Raw genomic sequence first — 15,276 nt, 5'->3', positions numbered from 1 at the left:
GCCGCCCACACCGAGAGCTGAAGCAACAAAAAGAAACACAGATTCCCATGTCGCTGACAACAAGTGAAGCAGACAAAGAAGATGCTGGAAGTAGACACAGAGAACAGACAACCAGAGAGAAATAAATAAAAAATCTTAAAAAAAAATAAAGTTAAAGAGATCAGAAACAACAGAAATGATATAAATAAGATTAAAGCCTGTGGAATGGTGTTGATGGAACCTCAAAGGGGAGGAATTGTTAAATTCTGTAATAATAAGCATCACACACAAAAGATACATATATATATTTATGTATATATGTTTATCACTTGTGTGCAAGCAGATATAGCTAAATAGATAATGGTGATAGATGAAGATAGATAATGTGTATGCTGCCAATACATTTGTGTACTTTCATTCTTAATTGTTCTCATTCAAATAATTATATTTATATTGATTAAGATTGCCATACATAAGTAATGATATATATGATGTATCTTTGAGAGTCAGTATGCTGTGACAGTGAAAATATTCAGCAATGAGCCTATTAATTAATCTGTAGATTACTTATGTATTTAGTTTTTGTATTGGAAGTATATATAAACTTATGAAAATTGTTTTATATTTCATATCAAGTAAAAGGAAAAGAGATGTGAGGAAATGTTTGCCATTTTCTCTTATAAAAGCAGTAAGATCATGTTTAGAACTGTGTGTAAAATAAGATGATTAATTATAAAACGATCTGATTTCCTCCATTGTAATAAAGAATGAAAACAGACAAATATGAGAAACATGTTTTTAAAGTAAGTATTGGAAAATATTTAAAAGGATTTTGAAAATTTATTAATGGGTAGTAAAAAGAGATGAGCAATAGAAGGAAATAAAGTGCTTATTGAAGAATTAGCATAAAGGTAAAGTGCACAATATATCTACACATACCAACAGGACCTGGAGGTCCAGAGAGTAGAAAAGATTTATTCATGACTACCTTAAGAAGCCAAAACAGTCCTGAACATATGTTCAGGAATGCATGAATATTTGGAAGTCATTATAAAAAGATATGCATTAATGATGTATAACAAAATAATTTCAATGTTTAATGGATAACCTTGATTCTCTGGGAAACTGGATATGGTCAAATGCCTCCTTCTCCAATATTCCTGAAATTTTCAAGACTCTTTTGATCCACTATCATCAATATATATCCAAAATACTACTGTAAGTCTGTCAGTGTTATTAGGCATTGTTATTATTTTATAGACAGTAAAATTGAAACAAAAACAGTTAATCGAGTGACTCAAGAATGTATAGTTTTTAAAGTAAATTGAAACTAAAAAATTGTTTCTCTGGATTTCTGGACTAACTGGCTTGATTATACTGTACCACCTGCTTGTCTAAGATTTAGAGTAAAGAATAACACTCCAACATTATTGCAATATTATGCAACATCATCATTATGAACACCATTGAACATATATTATTGATACATGCAAAATGCATGTGGTAGATTAAGGTATTTATATTTTTATGAGCATAAAAATAAAGATGATATAGGGTATCGTTTTATCTGATGTGAGCTTAAAAAATAAGTCCTGCGGAGTGGATATGGCTTACAAGGTTGAGGAGCTGCTTCCCACAAGGGTGGTCCTGGATTCAGTTCCCAGTGCCTCCTAAAATCAAAAGAGAAAACAAAAAACAAACACCAACTCAGGGGAGCCAAGGTAGCTTTGTCGTTGAGCACCAGTTTCCCACATACAAGGTACTGGGTTCAATCCCTGGCCCTGTGACCTGAAAAAAAAAAGTTAGGCCTTTGTGAATGAAAAATCAAACTCAGAAGCCAAATGCTATAATTTAAATTGATTACACTGTCTTGTACAGAGAAACTAAAGTAAAGGAGCAAATATATCCATGAAGAACCCAATTTTTTAAGGAGGCATACAGTAATTGTTACATAAATGATACATTCTTCAAACATTAACAAATATACTTAAAATAAGAACTTTGAATACCTCCAATCTGCATGTTCAAACCAAAAAAGTGGATGTGAAGTGCAATATTGATAATTTCCTACTCTCCTTTTTTTAGCCTGTTTTGATATGGATAAGTAACAACTTCATGATTTTATCTCTTCTCGATAGTAAATTTCAAATAAGTAAAACAAGAAAAAGAGAGGCAAAATTAGATATAAGTTATGCCAATTTAAATATAATTTGTAGGTAGGTGGCATAAGGGATCTTCAAATTGTGCTGAGTTTTACTTTTTTTTTAGTTAATTTAGTGTCCATCTCTGTATTAACTTTTTTTCACCCGTTCCAAATTTTTTTTCTTTAATTGTTCTTTAATTAGGTGTGAGAAAAATTGTAATGTCTTTAGCTCAGCAACCTTATTCAATTAAGAATTCTGAGGAGGTGGAAATGTATCATTGACACATATGAAAGAGAATGATAAAATATATTGAAGCAGGATTATAGAATCAGATCAAATATTAGATATTTAATTGGCATATATTCTGGAAAGAAGTGGGAAGGAAAACCAGATTTTCAACTACCTCTGAATAAATATGAAGGTGTTTTCTTAATTCATAATGAGTAAATTATGATCAATTAAAACACTTTATTCTGTTTTAACATTATGTTCTATAATATAACTAACAATTAAAAATTTAGACCTCTGTTCACCTCCTAAAAGAAATTTGCATATACATACCATGAATAAGTTACAGTTTTTTAGATACAAATGTGAATACACAGGGAGAGGGTAAAAAGAGGTGTGATATGGGGGCATTTTGGGGACGTGGAGTAGTCCTGAGTGATGTAGCAGGGACAGAAATAGGACACTATATATCCTGCCATAACCCACTAAATGGACTGGGAGAGAGTGTAAACTACAACATGAACTATAATCCATGCTGTGTAGCAGTGCTCCAAAATGTGTTCATCAAATGCAATGAATGTACCACACTAATGAAAGAAGTGGTTCATGCATGAGGAGTAGGGGTTATGGGGTTTGGGATATATGGGAATATCTTATATTTTTTAATGTAACATTTTGTGTGATACATGTATCTTTTTAAAAAGAGATAATAAAGTCTAGCTCATCTAAAAAAGAAGTGAATATTGGCAAAATATCTGTAAATATTTGGCCAATCATGAAGGTAAGCACTATTTCATTAACAAATTGTTAATTAAAATTCTAGAAGTTTTCTAAGACTGAAAACTTTTGAAAAATGGATAAATTCAAAATTCCAATTGAAAATGGAAGAACTGTCCTATGGAACTGAGCTTTTAAAAACCAAATATATGATTGTTAAAGATGCAGTCACAAATTATTTCAGACTTTAGATAAGGATCATATGATACACAACAATTTTGAACTACTATACTATCAGAAAATGGAAATTTATTTCTGTGATAACTATGAGATATATTTATTTTTAAAATTTACTATTCAGGTCCTCTCTCTGTTTTCTTGAGTAACAACTTTTTCAGTGCTGCAATCACACCCTTGTTCCTAAGGCTGTATATCATGAGATTAAAAAGTGGAGTCACAAAGATGTATAAAAGAGACAACATTTTGTAACTTCCTCAAGGGTGATTTGATTTGGTCCTCAAAAAGGTGATGGGAAAAGAACCAAAGAATAAAACCACAACCATGAGGTGGAAAAAACAAGTGGAGGAAGCTTTGAACTGACTTGTGGATGATGGCAACTTTAATGGTGGAGATGATTTTGAGTTATGAGCCAAGTACTAATAGGAAAGAAATCATGGCAAATAATATGGTAACTATATAAACATATTTCATTAAGTGATGTGTCACCACAGACTGACATGATCAATACAATAAGGTCACATAAGTGGCTGACTTGGCTAGAACCACAGAAAGGCAGTGAGAAGATTTGATATGTTTGTTCTATCTGAACCAGAATTCCACAGATCCAGGAGCCAATTGTCAGCTGGACACACATCTTTTGTTACATGACTAGAGGACACTGCAGAGGCTTACAAATGGCCACATAGCAGTCATGGGCCATCAAAACTAAGAGGAAACATTCAGTGGCTTCAAGCATAAGGAATAAGCACATTTGTGTGGCACAGACCAGCAAAGAAATTCTCGTATTGTGAGTCCAAAGGTTCACAAGGATACTGGGAACAGTGACTGACACATAACAGATTTCCAGGGAGGAAATATTTGCCAGGAAAAAATACACAGGGGTCTGAAGAACAGACTGTACCCGGGTAATTATTATGAAAATACCATTCTCTACCATGACAAATGTGTGGATGAGAAAGAAAATTCCAAATAGGAACCCCTAGAGGGTTGGAAGGTCAGAAAATCCCAGGAGTACAAATCCAACCACTGAGGAGAATTACCTTCTGCTCTTTGGTCTCTGGGTAACATCTGTGAAAACAGTAAAGTAAAGATATAAAAGTCACTTTTGGCGTTTGGGTTGTAGTTTTCTAAACCCTAAAATTAGTGCAACACACTTCCAAAAATCAAAAAGTCACTAAGAACTGGTTCTATAAAGAGTTCTAAATTTGATTTTAAACTGTGGCTAAAAATGTCATTATTTCATTCAAAATCATGCACAAAAATATATTCCTATCCAGAATTATGTGTGCTGAGGGATAACTAAGTTTTCTACCTATTTGTGTTGAGCTTTGTAAAGCTGTATATTGTTATTTAGCATTGATTAGAGGACGGTCAGAATTGGATTATAATGATGTTAATAAAAATTAAAATAACAGTATAGAAATTGCTGCAAATACATTGACAATTTTGTTTGGAAGTTTGTTAGCCTCAATTCTCCATTTTTATGTTATTTCTTTGTAAATAATTATATGTATTATTATTCTGATTTGTTTCCTGAAAGATTTTTAAAAGATACCTCAATGAATAAACTAGAATATCGATTATACTGGTTGATCTCCATGAATTGTTGCATCCTACTATTTCTTTTTTTCTCTCTCTTTATATTTTTTTAAATGTTACATTCAAAAAATATAAGAGGTCCCCATATACCCCCACCCCCCTCACCCCAGTCCTCCCACATCAATGACCTCTTTCATCATCATGGCACATTCATTGCATTTGGTGAATACATGGCACAGAACTCCAAATACATCTGTCATGACCATATACCCTGTGGATCTCTGTAGCCTTCAGGAGAGCCAGCACCTAACATTTTATTTACTTTGTCCCTCTCTGGGGTCCTGCTGAGGTGTGCATAAGCATGACTCCTCTAATGACCTCCCTTATCTTTCTGGAAGACTCTTAGCCATATCAGGTCATTTGCCTTTGCCATTTCATCCATTTATTCAAGGTCAAAGAGCAGTTTTCAACACTTCATCCAAATGAAGGCTGAAATATTCTGCTGGTCTGAGTTGACCATTTTATTAAAGATCTCTTTCTAGTTGCTTCTCCAGTTAGTGATTGGTAGTCATCTCTCAGTGCCAGGGAGGATTATCCCCAGGACTCATGTCCCACATTGGGGGGAAGGTAAGGCATTTACATACTGAGTTTGGCTTAGAGTGTGGCCACATTTGAGTAACATGGAGGCTCTCATGAAGTAACTCTTAAGCACCCTACAACTCTAAGTCTAGTTTGTATTTCAGGTGCACAGGCTCCTAAGCATAGTCATCAGTATCAAGGGTTCATTATTGGACCATCATTCCTTGTTGATATTTATAGTTTCACTTGGGGGATTATTGTTGTTCCATTGTGGAATGTGACAGTGCTCCCCTGGTGAAAACTCAGCACTCCCTCATTTGACGTTTCTAACTGTAGCTACTATAAAAATACCCAGCATATATACTACCATATTTATGTTCCCTATGTACATGACCTGGATAATTCCCCCCACCCATGTGCACCCCCATCAATGACACCTCACACCACAGTTCCTCCCCTGCCATTGTTGAACCTCTATGTGGTCCAAAACTTCTCCAACCATGAATCCTATTATATTGCCAAATTCAGTTAATAGGAAATTGAAATACAATAATGGGTTTAAAGTTTAGAAATAAATACATAGTAATTTAGAAATACTAAAATAAAGTACAAATAAATTGGTGTATTAACAAAATGAAAAATATTATTAAGCTTTGTTTCTAATATTTTTCCTTTCATTACTGTAATAGGTGTTGCCCTATATGTACAGTGGCAAGTTACTTTCATTTCTTCCTCAGTGCCTACATTCTTTTTATTTTCTAATTTTTAATTTTTTTTCAAAATGTTTTAGATCTCAGTAATTCACATACACAATATAGGGGACTCCCAGATATCCAACATCAAACCCTTTTCCCCTTTCCCCAGCAATGATCTGTTCACGCGTTCATGTTATATTTGCTGCAGCTGATGTACAGATTTTGAAACATAGCTATCAATCATGGTTCCATTTTGGTTTACATTATTGTTTATATTTTAGACTGTACAAATTTCTAAATTTTTAGTTTCCTTATGTTTTATATTATAGTTTACATTCTATTTTACAGACTTTTATACACTTTAGATGTAAGTTGACATGTCCATTATTGCATGATCTTGTGGAGCAATTCCATTGCCCCCAGTTGCCCAGCTTCCATCTATGCTATACCTCTGTCCCCCTCCCCTCAGGGCGCACTGTGACCCTCAATCTTTACTACTTGAGGAACCAGATTTACAGATACTGCAGCAATGTTGAGGGCTTGAAATACTAGACTACCCTAACTAACTGGGAGCCAGCGATCCTCTTGAGAGACACAATTCCCTCTTTTTGGGAACATCAGGATTCTCTAGGATGTGGGTACACATTCACACTCACTGAATGGGTCTCCACCCAATGATATAACCCACTATGACAAAATGAGCACTCACATACTCCCTAGAACCTTGCTCCTATACCAGATGCCCCCTCTTAAGCATCTTACCATGTAATCCTTCCTTATTATGTTTTCTACAGTTTTCTCAACAGTATAGTTTTAATTATATACCTGACATTCTCCCATATTTTACAGTTCCTTCCAACAGTCCCCCCAATTCCTTTGGTCATCTGAACCATCCTCCAAATCCTAGGCCCCCTCAGGCACACAAAGCCCCACAGAAAGGTATTCCCATGCCCACATCTCATCCCTTCATGGTACAAATACTTACCTCCAGCTTATCATAGACTTCACCCATTTAGGCATCAGCTTGCAACCTTCCTCTATTGCCCAAATTCCTTTAAGCCTATTTTCCAGTCTTTAGCTCTCTGAGATAGCTTGGTTTGCTTGTTCCATATCAGAGAGGTCATGGAGTGTTTGTTCTTCAATGCCTGGCTTGCTTCACTGAACATAAGGTCCTCAAGATTCATCCATATTATCACATGTGTTTGTACTGTATTCCTTCTTATAGCTGAGTGGTATTCCATTGTATGTATATACCACATTTTATTTATCCATTCATCCATAGATGGGCATTTGGGTTGATTCCAACTTTTGGCAATAGTGTATAATGCTGCTATGAACATTGGTGTACATATATCGGTTTGTGTTCTTATTTTGAGATTTTCTGGGTATATACCCAGCAGTGGAATTGCTGGGTCATAATGCAAATCTATAGCTAACTTTTTGAGAAACCACCAAACAGTCCTCCAGAATGTCTGGATACTTCTGCATTCCATGAGCAGAGGATGAGTGTTCCCATTCCTCCACATCCTCTTCAGCACTTGAAGTATTCTTTTATTTTTTATTTTTTGATAGCTGCCAGGCTTATGGGAGTAAGAAGGAATCTCACTGTAGTTTTGATTTGCATTTCCCTAATAACTAGTGATTTTGAGCATTTTTTCATTTTTTCAGCCATTTGTATTTCTTCTTTGGAGAAGCATCTGTTCAAAATTACCCCCCATTTTTAAAATGGGTTCTTTGTCTTTTTATTTTCAAGATATAGGAATTCTTTATATATGCAGGATATAAATCTCCTATCAGATTTATGTTTACCAAATATTTTCTCCCATTGTGTAGGCTTTCTTTTCATTTTCATGACAAACTCATTTGAGGTAGGTGCAAAAGACTTTAATTTTGAGGAAATTCCATTTATCTATTTGTTCTTTTGCTGCTTGTGCTTTAACTGTGAAGTTCATGAAGCCATTTCCTATTACAAGGTCATGTAGATGCTTCCCAACATAGTTTTCCAAGGTCTTTATAGTCTTGGCTCTTACGTATATATCTTTGACCCATCTTTTTAAAAAATTTTCTTATTTTTTTTAAAGATTTATTTATTTTTCTCCCCTCCCCTCTGCCCCAGTAGTCTGTTCTCTGTGACTATTTGCTGCATGTTCATTCTTTGTCTGCTTCTGTTGTTGTCAGCAGCATGGGAAACTGTGTTTCTTTTTGTTGCATCATCTTGTTAGGTCAGCTCTCCATGTGTGTGGCGCCATTCCTGGGCAGGCTGCACTATCTTTTGCACTGAGCAGCTCTCCTTACGGGGTGCACTCCTTGTGCGTGGGGCTCCCCTACACAGGGACACCCCTGTGTGGCAGGACACTCCTTGCACACATCAGCACTGTGCATGGGTCAGCTCCACATGGGTCAAGGAGGCCCGTGATTTAAACCATGGACCTCCCATGTGGTAGACAGATGCCCTAACCACTGGGCCAAGTCCGCTTCCAATCTTTGATCCATCTTAAGTTGATTTTTGTATAAGGTGTGAGATAGTAATCCTTTTTCCTTCTTTTGCATATAGATATCTAATTCTCTAGACACCATTTGTTGAAGAGGCCATTCTCTCCCAATTGAGTGGGCTTGGTGGCCCTGTTGAATATCAGATGACTGTATATATGAGGATCTATATAAGAACTCTCAATTCAGTTCCATTCATCAGTGTGTCTATCCTTGTGCCAATACCATGCCATATTCATTACTGTAGCTTTGTAGTATATTTTGAAGTCCAATAGTACAACTCTTCCAGTTTTACTTTTCTTTTTCAATATGTTTTTGGCTTTTTGGGGCCCCTTTGCTTTCAAAATAAATTTCATAGTTAGTTTTTCTAGTTCATAAAAAAATGCTGTGTTGATTTTTATTGGGATTACATTGAATTTGTAGATCAGTTTTGGTAGGATAGACATCTTAATAATATTTAGTCTTCCTATCCATGAACAGGGAATATTCTTCCATTTATTTAGGTCTTCTTTGAAAAGTTTTGTTAAGTTTTCTGTGCATAAGTCTTTTACATCTTTGGTTAAAATTATTCCTAAGTATTTGTTTTTTTATTTACTATTGTAAATGGTATTTGTTTTTTGATTTCCTCCTGAGATTGGTCATCATCAGTGTACAGAAATGCTACTGATTTTTGTGCATTGATCTTATACCCTGCGACTTTACTGAACTCATTTATAAGTTCTAGAAGCTATATTGTAGACTTCTCGGGGCTTTCTATGTATAGGATCATGTTGTCTGCAAATAATGAAATTTTGATTTCTTCCTTTACTATTTGGATTCCTTTTATATACGGGTCTTGCCTCAGTGCTTGAGCAAGTACTTCTCACAAAATGTTAAATAGAAGGGGTGATAGTGGACATCCTTGTCTTGTTCTTGATCTTAGAAGGAAAGATTTTAGATTTCAACATTTTAAATGATGTTAGCTGTAGGTTTTTCATATATACCCTTTATTATGTTCAGAAAGTTTCCTTCTATTTGAATGTTTTTCAGTGTTTTTATCAAGAAATCATGCTGTATTTTGTCCATTGCTTTTTCTGCATCTATAGATATGATCATTGATTTTTTTCTTCAATTTGTTATGTGGTTTATTACATTAATTGTTTTTCATGTGTTAGCTATTCTTGCATTCAAGGAATGAAGCCCCCTTGGTCGTGGTGTATAATTTCTTTAATGTGCTGTTGCATATGATTAGCATGTATTGTGTTGAGGATTTTTGAATCTAGGTTCATTAGAGAGATCTGTCTCTTATTTGCCTTTTTTTGGTGTCTTTGTTTGGCTTTGGTAATAGGGTAATGTTGGCATCATAAAATGTATTAGGCCATGTTCCTTCTATTTCAATTTTTTGGAAGAGTTTAAACAAAATTAGTGTTATTTCTTTCTGGAATGTTTGGTAGAATTCACATGTGAAGTCATCTGGCTAGCACTCTTCTTAGTTGGGAGGTTTTTAATGAATGATTCTATCTCTTTATTTGTGATTGATTTGTTGAGATCACTGATTTCTTCTTTTGTCAATGTCAGCTGCTTATGTGTTTCTAGGAATTTGTCCATTTCCTCTAAATTGTCTCTCTTTAGGAATACAGTTTTTCAAAGTATCCTGTTATGATAGTCTTTATTCAGTGGGTCAGGGGTGATATCATCCTTCTCATTTCTTATTTTGTGTATTTGCATCTTTTCCTTTTTTTCTGTGTTAGTCTAGCTAAGGGTTTTTCAATTTTATTACCCTTCTCAAAGAACCAGCTATTTGTTTTGTTAATTTTTTGAGTGCTTTCCTATTTTCTGTTTCATTTAATTCTGTTCTGATCTTTGTTATATCTTTCTTTCTTCTTCTTTTGGTTTTAGCTTGTTGTTTTTTTTAACTAATTCCTCCAATTGTTCAGTTAGTTCTTCAATTTTAGCTCTTTCTTCTCTGTTGATGTATGATTTTATGGCTATGAGTTTCCCTCTCAGTACAGCTTCTGCTGCATCTCAAATGTTTTGATATGTTGTGTCATCATTTTTACTAGTTTCAAGGTATTTATTGATTTCTGTTGAGATTTCCTCCTTGATCCACAGTTTTTCTAAGAGTGTGTTGTTTTATTACCATATCTTGGCACCAAACCTGGGTCTTGGGTCCTTGCAGATTTCCACCTTCACTCCAGTGTGATCAGAGAAATTATTTTGTATGATTTCAATCTTTTTGAATTCACTGAGACTTTCTTTGTGGCCTAGCATGAGTTCTATCTTGGAGAATGATCCATGTTCACTTGGGAATAATGTAGATCCTGCTGTATTTGTGTGGAAAGTTCTGTACATTTACATTAGGCCCAGATCCTCTAATATATTGTTCAAACTCTTTGTTTCTTTCTTGATTTTCTTTTGAGATGTTCTTTCCAATGGTTATAGTGGTGTATTAATGTCCCCCACTATAATTTTAGAGGCATCTATTTTTTTCATGTAGTTTTTCCCGTGTTTGCCTCATCTATTTGGAGGTGCCATTTTTAGAGATATAAATGTTTATGATTGTTCTTTCTTCTTGAAAGATTATCTCTTTCACTAATATGTAGTGTCCATCTTTGTCTCTCACAACAGTTTTGCATTTAAAGTCTATTTTATCTGATATTAATATAGCCACACTTGCCCTTTTTTGGTTATTGTTTGCCTGTAAGATTGTTTTCCAGCCATTCATTTTCAATCTCCTTGAATCCCTGGGTCTAAGATGAGTTTCATGTAGACAACATATAGATGGGTCATATTTCCTTATGCAATCTACCAATCTGTTTCTCTTAACAGTTTGTTTTAATCCATTGACATTTAGTGTTATTACTTTCAAAGAATTACTTATTTTAACCATATTTACTTTGGATTTGTGTTTGTCTTATTGCTGTTGATTTTTTCTTTCTTTTTGTTGTTTTAGTTGTCCTTACACTCTCCCTCAACTCTCTCTCTCCTGTTTTTTTCTTTCCTCCTGCAGAACTCCCTTTAGTATTTATTGAAGGGCATGATTCTTATTGGCATATTCTCTTACTTTCTGTTTATCTGTGAATATTTTGAGCTCTCCATCAGTTTTGAATGCTAGATTTGCTGGATAGAGTATTACTGGTTGGACTTTTTTACTTTTAGCACATTGACTATGTCATACCACTGCCTTTTTGCCTCCATGGCTTCAGATGAAAGATCAGTACATTATTTTATGTAGCTTCCCTTTAATGTGATGGTTCTCTTTTCTCTTGCTGCTTTTAGTATTTTCTCTTTGTCTTGTGCATTGGATAATTTGACAAGTATATGTCCTGTCCGGATTTATGCTGTTTGGTGTACTTTGTGCTTCCTCCACATGTACATGCATCTCCCTGAATAGGTCTGGATGTTTTCAGCCATTATTTCCTCCAACATGACTTCTGTCCCTTTTCCCTTTTTTTCTTCTTCTGGGATGCCTATAATGTGTGTGTTTGTGCATTTTGTATTGTCATTCAGGCCCCTAAGTCCCCATTGGATTTTTTCTATCTTTTTATTGATTAATTCTACTATCTGTTTGATTTCAGATGGTGTTATTTGCTGAGAGTGTATTTTTGATTTCTTGGATTGTGCTATTGATCCCCATCATATTCATGATCTTTTTGTGCATGATCACAATTTCTTCTGTATGCCCTCCGTGTGTTTTCTTAATATGCTTTATCTCTTCCTTCCCTTCATTGAATTGGTCCATGATACATGTTTTGAGAGCTTTAATTACTTCTTCAATGTTCCACTTCTCTTGCTTGTTTTTAGTTTGTTCATTGGAATGGGCGACATTTTCCTAAATATTGATATGGTCTGTAGTTTTTTGTTGCTGTCTGGTTATCATTTTATCTTGTTGGGTTAATTCTGTTGATTATCTTCTTCATCTAGTCTTGGTGTTTAATTAGTTGTTTTGTGTCAATTTTTTTTTTCTTATTCTATTTCCTTGTTGTTGTCTATGTTCCCTTGAAGGAATATGTTAGGTCCACAAAAAACAAAAGGGTAAGAAAAGAAAATATATAATAGTAGTATTGATAGTGAATGTTAGCAGAAGAACTACATGATATCTAGGCGAATGGATATAGAACTCATGTAAGCTGTGTATAGTTATAACTATAAAAAAGTGGCATACCTATAATGAGATAACAAACTGAATATGGCGAGGAATATAGTATGAATTTAAAAGTCAGTGTGGTCAAGAAGAGGGGAAAAGAAAAGATAGGACAATTGTATAAAGAATGAATAAGTGATAGAAAACAGATTAGCAGTATTAGAGATATAAAGCCAGAAATATTGGGGGCTAAACAGAGAGAGGTGGAATGTAAAAGAAACAATTAATGGTGGAGCATAGAATGGTGTAAAGGAAAGGTAATAGCAATAGTAGCCAAAATCACTACACACAGAAAAGAGGAAATTGAGGATGAGGAAGCACTGCAAATAAGAAATGTTGCCTTCAGCACTAATGTAAATAAAGTAAAAGGAAAAATAAATATGGAAGAAAAAAGCAGAGCAAGAAAAGGAGAAGGGAGAAAGAAGAAAAAGAAAAAAAAAAGGGCGGTTGGGGAATAAAGAGGAAGAAAATACAAGGGAACAAACCAACAGAAAAGACCAGACAAGGCCTCAGGCAAACAATCCTCTTTGCAAATGAGTAAACTACTCAGGAGTCTCACCTTCCCCATTTCTCCCTTCCTCACTTCCCTCTATCCCAGAGCAGCAGGAAGCCTGCATGAGGGCTCCTGTAGGAAATGCAGATGGGTCCCTGGTGAACCAACTCACCTGAGAAAATAATGTCTCTTAATTTCTTGAAAGAGCACCCACCCCTTGCCAGAAACCCTACAAATGCTATTGGAAGCCTGTAAAACACTTCCTACTGTCCCACTCCCTTAGGTGTGCTACAAGGTGGCTAGTTAATTTTCTGACTCCAACTTCTCCCATACCAAGTTTCCTATCCCAGGACGTTTAGGTATATTGGGTTGTCTCACCAGATTTACCTCTCCTCTCTTCCTAGGCTCTCCCCAAGTCAGCTGATATGTTCCTCCAAACTCAATAAAAGTGGGACCAAAAAATTGAATTTGCACTCCTTTGGCCCCTCTGCACCTCCCACTTAAACTCTCCCACTCCTGGAGTTAATCAGTGACCAGAGGCTAGGGCAATGCTGGATTTCCAGGAGTTCTGGGCTTGGGAAACAGAGGCCTAGGAGAATGTGAATGTGGGGTATAGGTCTGTGAAATGTGAACTGCAGGGTTTCAGAGAACACAGGCTTGGGTTCACACATTTGGGGAATACGGGGCTTGGAAACTCCACCCCACAATAGGCAGTTCTGGGTGAATGTCATGGGTCTTTAGCCCTAGGGGAAAGAGATTTACCTTCCCATGCCCTCTGAGTTCAGGGTTAGACACCTACAATTTTATGTAGAGCAAACACCAATTCTGCTGCAGTCTCACCAGATCAATGTCCAGACACCTCCCACCCTGCAGGTTCTCAAAACAGCCTGCTCCAGCAGGACTCTGGCATCACACAGCTGGTCCTTATTAAAAGAGATGATGTCAGTGTACTTACTCAGATGCCATTTTGCCCCTCAAGTCTCATTTTCTAATTCAGGATCTTCCAGATAATACAAGTTTTTCCTGAGCTCTCCTGTATTCCAAAAGCACTTTTTATTTACTCTGTATTTTTTTTTATAGGAACAGTTTATTTCCAAATTTTACTATCTTTTCCTTGCTTTCTCTCTCTCACTTTCCTTCCCTCTCTCTCTCAATAATTAGCTACTGAACTGTATCTTACAAATCTTTTTATGTTTTTGATACCAATAAACCACAGTGCAACTCCATAAGTTCTTGAATATTTGAAATTTGTTCAAATTGGTAGTGTCCACTATATTCAATACTTAAAATATTGAAAGAGAATATCCCCAACTATTCCAGTGTCTGAATATGGTATTTAAGCTCTGTAGTTTGGTTGTAGTCTCTTGAACATAGGTTCACAGAGAGGATGACAGGAAGAGATGAATTGAAATCTAAGCAAGAGCTTGCAAACTCTTAAAGATTTTGGTCAAATTTGGAACTTTATGATCACCTGTAACAACTTCAACACTGTATTAGAAGTATTCACAATAATTCTTTTATTTAATCCTCACAGTGGTGCTATGAGAAAATTCTTTCATCATAATGAAACTTGGTCTCAAATATATTATATAAATTAACCAAGATGACATAGCAAGTAAATGATTCAGGCCTATCTGAATAAAAATCCAAGTTATTTTGCTACAACAAGTAGTACCAATGGGTCAGAGAACAAAATGTTTGTACTCTTTCTTACTTGACTATCTAATAAACACCAGGTGCTCAATAAATGTTTCATTAATGAAGGCATAACAAGTCCCATTATTTGCTAACATGTACTAGACTCTCTTTCAACACTTAGTGTGAGGATGTCATCCTTATTATTGGGTTATTTATTTGAATCTGTCTCAATGACACAGAGGTCACTCTTACTTTTTCTCCAATGCTCAAAAAGGTGAGATTTTTGGGGAAAAAAGCAAAGTAAAATTTTAAAATAATTGGACACTATTTAGAAACTAATAATCTAAAACTGACACATAATGATTTGCTATAGGATTTGTGACAAATTATGAAAAATAAGTAATAATAATC

At 35.2% G+C, this 15,276-nt stretch overlaps 1 pseudogene; it reads right to left on the bottom strand.

Annotated features, from left to right (window-relative positions):
- Window positions 1-3,421: 3,421 nt before the first annotated feature.
- Window positions 3,422-4,338, bottom strand: LOC105746386 (olfactory receptor 10AG1-like; annotated as a pseudogene).
- Window positions 4,339-15,276: the final 10,938 nt, after the last annotated feature.

This window comes from Dasypus novemcinctus, chromosome 19, assembly GCF_030445035.2.
Source record: "Dasypus novemcinctus isolate mDasNov1 chromosome 19, mDasNov1.1.hap2, whole genome shotgun sequence".
Lineage (NCBI taxonomy): Eukaryota > Metazoa > Chordata > Mammalia > Cingulata > Dasypodidae > Dasypus > Dasypus novemcinctus.
The sequence above is the reverse complement of the archived record's forward strand: the minus strand, read 5'-3'. Positions and strand labels throughout refer to the sequence as shown.